Below are 6958 nucleotides of genomic sequence, written 5' to 3'. Positions count from 1 at the left end.
TCTGGTATTATGAAGTAATGAGCCTGGATTTAAATATTTTTTGATTCTCATGAAAACATTTCTCAGCTCAACTCCAGTTCTATAATATTTGCCATTGGTTCTTTTGTCTTTCCTGCCTTGTTATTACCATTGCACCTTTTATGAATGAAATTCATGCCAGTATTTTTCTGACAGTTAMGTTGGAGAATTTACTTTCAAAGGACATTTCAGACTATGTAGGAAAATATAGAATAAAGAGGTTAATTAATAGCATGCTAAACAATCAATCATCTTCAATTAAAATTTAGCTATAGTTAATGTAGGCATGCAGTCACAAGTCTCTGTCAGTCTCTGCACTCCAGAGACAAGTTGAATACATAATGCAAATCCACTCTACTTCTCTTCATAGTATTAATATTCATTCTATTAAATTTTCATGGTAGGTGAAGTTCCACGTTTTATTTTCTAAGAGCAGTTTTTATGCTGTTCCTTTCATTTGTTTTCTTCATTCACWAAACACTTAGGTTTCTTGTGTCCCTGATCAGGCAAATACTTTACTATCTACTTACGCTGAGCAGGTCTACTGCACCCTATACTCAGTGCTGAAAACAAATCAGTCAATAAAAGAAATGACCAAAGGAGATGTTATCAAAGACAACTACTCAGTGTTCACTGTTGCTTTAGAGACATTTTAATAAAAAGCGAGGTGGGTTCTACTTGACATCGGTTCTACTTGACATCTCTGGTATCTCTAGGAGTCAAGTTGAACTTGGCAAGGACATAAGCAAATTCCATACTTGTAACTACTGTTAAGATGCAATTGGTTTTATGCTTCTGCAGTGATCTGTAGAAAGTGATCACTTGGAGTAGGTAGAGTGGATAACCTGTAGTGACTCTCAATTGATTGATTGAAAAGGTTTCCACTTTCAGTTGTCAAAAGCTTTACTGGACTGCATTTTGCCAGAACAGCTGTTTGAATGACTATCTGCGACTGCAGAGCAATTTAATATGGAATGGCTGCAAGAAACYGAAGCACTCATAAATGTTGATACTCGATAATACTAATATGGATTCAAGAAGTTTTCAATGATTGACAGCATCCAGGAAAGTCAATGGTCAGTCAATAAACTACTTGTGTCTGAAGCAAATCTTTCTGTAATGTATTAAAAAAAATGCTTTCTTAAATATGTTCTTGATCGTTCATTTTTAATTTGAGCTTTTGAGAGTGGAACAATGGACTAATTGATTAACTATGAGACATAGCAAGTAGATTAGATTAGATTAATTTTAATACACTATAGTAGTTACTCATCGGTCCTAAGTTATATAATATTCCTTTTCTAAAATGTTTTTCTGAAAATCAGATATTTTCATTTACTGGCAATGTCTGAATTGAAAAGAAATGTTGTATTATGTGGTTAACTTACTGGAATGATGCAGCAGCTATAAATCAAAACTAAACAAACAATTTTGTTCAATATGTAGACATTTTACTCCATGCTTCAAGGTCTTAATACTGATTTCTTTTATGTTGACCTTTGCTCTGGTCAGTTGAGTCTTCTGTCACTATCTGCCAGTTTTCTATAACTGTTCCTGCCACATATGCTGTCCTTTCTACTGTATTTTCCACCAAGTGTGCTTCTTTGTCCTCATCAACTCATCTTCTGGTAAAGCTTTCTATCTGAATACAACTACAAGCTAAGGCTGAGTGAACTGTGCATTTTTTTTTGTTGGGAAGGGAAGAGGTCTTCTGAAAAGACTATAAGTTTCTATAATGTGATCTTTCACTTTATTTCCCCTTTCTTTCCCACTTTTTGTTTTCCTAGCTCTGTTTTGGATTAGTCCATGTTAAGGTGCATTGTTTTTTACTTAATGAGCTAAAAACCTTGGGACAGATACTTTGAGGACTTTAAGAGATCTGGACTGAATTTTAAACAGGGATGAGTTGTTCTTGAGTGAAAACCAGGGGAAAGATAGCAGCTTTATTTAATTTGGTATTGAGTAAAAGATAAACGCAAAGATGAGAATTCTTAGAAACCAAACTACAAAGAACTTTGTAGGAACTTATGAACTAAAACTATGGTGCTGTTTCATTTCTTCTCTTCAAATTCTTCTTTCCCCTGAAACATTCGGAAAATGTTTCTTTTCTTTTTTTTTTTTTTTTTTTTTTTTTTTTTTTTTTTTTTTTGCCATGATCCCAAACAGGACTATGCAAAATACACTCTCTTTTCCTGTTTTGAACCAAAGTACATTCTGGATTGCCAAACAGGAGAATCAGCATACAACTAATGTTATTCCAAAGTACATTTCTGAGTGACATTTTGAATTATGTATTCCCACTATTGTGTCTAACCCTTTTCCAGTTTCTAATTGTGGGTCCCCTTTTGTGCATGTTAAGTAGTTTTTCATCTTGACTGAATCCTAATTTTATCTGAACCTTTGCAAGTATGTATGCTAATTATACAAAAAAATCATTTTGCATTCATTTTCAAACTAGAACATATTTTCAACAAAATGTTTCAGTTTCATAAATGTGAAATTGCAACTACTTCCAGCTTTATCACTCAAAAAGATTTTTTGGATGTTACACTTTCAAATCTACTTATTATGATACATATGTTTTGACCTTTTTTATAGTTTATAGTAGCATTCTTGTTCATAAGTCATAAATCACTTTTAAAGATAAATATGTATATATTCCTAACACAAATTACAGAATAAAATACAAGACAAACCTGAAAATAAATACAAAAAAAAGACAGTATTCTGGAGTAATTTCAAGGAATCATTGTGCAAAAATAGTCATGGTGTTCCCTCTACTAATTTATAGGAGCTATTAAATGTAATTCAATTTTAGTTTTATATATTTAAAGTGATCCAACTCTGCTTCTGATTGCACACATAATAATAGGTATTATTTTAAAATGAAAGGAGCTACAAGGAAGATAGCCTTCTAATTATTTCTTACCTAGTACTGGAAAGGGACAATGAAGTACAAATGACCACTTGAAGATTTAAGTGCTCAGTTATTAAATGATTGAAAGTATAAAGGAAATAACTAATTTTAAAGTCAGTTTGAAATGTAATTGCCCATTATGCTATCAGTGATCCAAGACTACTGTGATTTACTAATGAAAAATTCAGCCTTGTATTAGGAAAGAGAAGACATCGTTAGTTGCTACACCTCATTTGCATTGGTTTTCAATAGAGATAACTTGATGCAAGCTGGATAGAGTGCATTATTTTGAACGATTCACAAGTTATTTAACTTAATTACAGTGGTTTAACAATAATAATAAAAAAATTTTGACGAATACATTACATTTTAATTTGAGTTAATTGAATTTAGATCTTGATATTGCTACTGTCCTTTCTGTAGCTAAACTTCACCTAAAATTATCTCGTAACTAAAATTCACAGTGTTCATCATAGAAAAGATAAATACAGTAATGACTTCCTAGTGAAATATGACAATGATGTGCTGCATTTCRTCATTTCTTGAAATTAAACAGGTATCAGGACAACTGGAAAAATAAGTTTCTGGAACAACATACTAAGAGAGAGACTAACAGCCCAAATTGTTTCAAGGAAGAATTTCATCAGTCTGTAGAATGGGTGATAGTATACGTAAGTAGACTTCATGTTGTAAAAGTCTCTAAGCCACAGAAAAAGGAGTAAGAAGCATAACAATGATTAATGGATGAACATCTGAAGAATGCTCAGACAATTAAGTAGTAATTAAAACCTACTTAAACATTTTCCTTGTGATATAATGGTACCTTTGAGCAATGCATTATTGACTTAAAATACTTTTGACCAGCCTTATCCAGAGCAAACGGACAAGCCTGTCTTATAAATTGGCTATTTCTGTCATGAAATTCTGATCTATCAGTGCTAAAAAGTATTCCTCTGGCACCACATACACAGGACAGAAGAATCACTAGTTTAATTAGGAACTCAGTATTGATCTCAGAGTAGCTTAACATTTTTTTCTGTCTTTTTTTTTCTTGCAGCCTATGCACTTTCTCCCAGAAAAACCTCAGGAAGACTGTTTTACAGAGGGAAATAGTGTCACTGAAATGCCCAAGTGTAAATTGTGATGGTGGACACACTGCTTCCGAAGCATCTCAGTCATCCATGCTGTGAATAGTAGGATGGGGACAATAATTCACCTGTGTTATTTCTACTTTTTCCTCAGGCTCTATTTGGATGGTACAGTTAGGTCTGTCTTATGGGGTCCTACTACTGCTACATAATGCAGAATACTGATGTGGTACAAGCTTGGTCCATTCAAATTAATTCTTAAAACATTGATTGTTAAATTTATCAGGTCTTGCTTGTCTATTCCACTCTTATTTTTTACTACATTAAGTGTCACCTGTCCTCTTGCGATTAGCGTAAAACCAATATAAAAGAATAAAAATCTGCCCGAGTCTCACATTCTTTTTTTCTGGATAGTTCAATAGTCATGATCATGGGCCCACGCCTGATTTGAAACAGTTCTCTTTCATTGGGTAATATAATAAAGAGAAGACAGGGAATATTTAGAATTCTAGGCATTTGGGGAAAATTTTATAAGTTATAGAATTATTTTACTGGAAAGCATAGAGCTTATGAAGAGCAACTTAGATCAATACACTTTCTTGAAAACTGCTCAAAGAACTTTTCACTATAGGCAGACAAGWTTTCTTTGAATACAAAGGCACTGATCAGTCATTCTGTTGGGGTACATTTTCACAATGATCTGAGGTTTATCTTCAACTGCACTACTCATGGAAGTGGTCATTTTGTTCTGATATTACACTCCCTCCTGCTCCTCTGTGCTTTGCATTGTTGATCCCTCTGAAAATCAATCTTTWGTTTTCGGTAAGGCCAGTATTTAGTGAGATCAGCAAACTGACACAGATTTATGGGGGCAGGTTTAGCTCAGTTGATTGGAGTGTGGTGCTGCTAATGCCGAGGTCGTGGGTTCAATCCCCATATGGGGCTATGCTGAGGGTTGGACTAGATGATCTCCAGAGGTCCCTTCAAACCTTACTGTTCTATGATAATCACTGTGTGTGCCAGTGCAGTGGGGGCATCAGGTTCTTGTGGCCAAGGGCAAGGGGACAGAACTGCCCTGCCAATGGCAGTGTGTTTTCAAATGGGCTTAAACTGATTATGATATTGTGCATTTAATGCAGCATCTTTCATTAATTGTGTGAGGAGGTTCAAACTGAGTTTTGATGCATCAGTGAGCCCTTTTCCTGAGGCCATAATATGACCTCTGCCAGAAGTCTTTCTTTTATTCTCCTTTATAGACCGCCAAACCATTGGCTTGGATTGTGACAAACTGACTGATTGAAACCTGAGAGGTTTAAGAAGGTTTGTGGTTTTGTCTGTCTATATTTTAAGGAATGTTGCTACTGATTTCTCTGAAGTTACACATGAAAAGGACCTTCACCTAAAAATGTATGCTTCTCCTAAATGCAGAAGGATGAAATATGTGACATTTCTCTTTGTAATTTTTTCAGAGAATTATAGCCTGGAAACCTTGGGCTCTTTCTTTCCCTGTTCCAGGAGATATGAGAAAAGACATGAAGGTAATTATAGGAAGATAAAGAACAGGCAGGGATGGCAGGGTGGAGCTTAATGAGAGAATGATAATAGAAAATCCGTGTGATAAAAGAATACAGACTGGAATTATAAACAAGTACAATGTTACATAGGGATCTGGATGCAATGACTATACATTTGAGAAAGTAGATAAATAAAAGCCAGTAAGAGAAGTCAAAGAGCAAGGCTGATACAGGAAAATTTCTGACCAAAAGAGATTTTTTTGGCAGCTGCAATTTGCTTTGTTCTACTTCAGTAAGAAATTTCTCTGAAAACAACTAATAAAAATAAGATGTTGCTTTAAAGAATATAGCAACAAACATGTTTAATCAATGATAATTCAATTTGTTCAGCCTTTTTTTTTTTTTTTTTTTTTTTAAAAAAAGGGGCTTAGCATCACTAAGGCTTAGAAACTTTAATAATACATTGGCTCCTGATGGACAACAACAGATCCAGCTGTAAGAAAGACAGGTGGTAATACTCACCAATAACATTCATACCCAAGAAGGAAAATCTAAACAAACAAAGTTAAAGATTTTGTTTCTTCCTCCTAAAACTAATATACAAAATGAAGACTGCTTGAGCTTCAGAAAAGAATAATGGAAAAAGTAYGGAGAAAGTAATAGCATAATGGAGAAAGTACTGAAGGAGCAATTGTCCATTCTCAGGAAGTGAATGCCAGCAGAGTGAATATGGATGATCTAATTCTTTTTTTTTCATAGCAGTGGTCATTTCCCTAGTGTTTCCCAGTCAAAACATACTGTGCAAAGGACTTGAGGCCTGTTGCACTTCATGTTGTGTCAACTGATTCTTTAGGATGAAGCTATTACCACAAGTTGTTAGTGAAGACATAGCCTGCTGTGTCTGAGACTACACAGCTCCACATTGCTATGATTATACTGTTAGCAGAGCACCAGGGCCACTTTCTGGCTTAGGTATGGCCACATGAACTGCAATAGCGGTAGCTATGTTTGTATAGTATCATTCAGAAAAGTTAAGTGACATCAACTGAAAGTGCAAAATAGAGATGGGTAAGAAAATGCTTTGAAAAGAGCACTCTCGGGGCAACTTAGGATAGTATTGCTCTGGTTGTCCACTCTTCTGAAAGAAATTGTCTCCTCATAAACTTGCCAGAACAGGCACTATGTCTGCTCTTCAGTTGTCATAGTCTCAAGCTTGATGTATTACCTTAAATGGCCATCAATTCCAATTTAAGATAATGTGCTGGATTATAGKCTGCTGTGGCTGAGAAGTAAACACAGTATTTTTGCTGTAGGCATGGTAACATCCATAGAGAAGTGCAACAGACAGTTGGGGGCAGTAACTTCTTAAATGGCTGCAGCATGAATCACCAAAAGTCTCCTGGTGGCACCCTACTTACAGC

This window comes from Rhea americana, unplaced genomic scaffold (genome assembly GCF_003343005.1).
Source record: "Rhea americana isolate MKP2758 unplaced genomic scaffold, rheAme1 scaffold_52, whole genome shotgun sequence".
Taxonomy (NCBI): Eukaryota; Metazoa; Chordata; class Aves; order Rheiformes; family Rheidae; genus Rhea; species Rhea americana.
The sequence above is the reverse complement of the archived record's forward strand: the minus strand, read 5'-3'. Positions refer to the sequence as shown.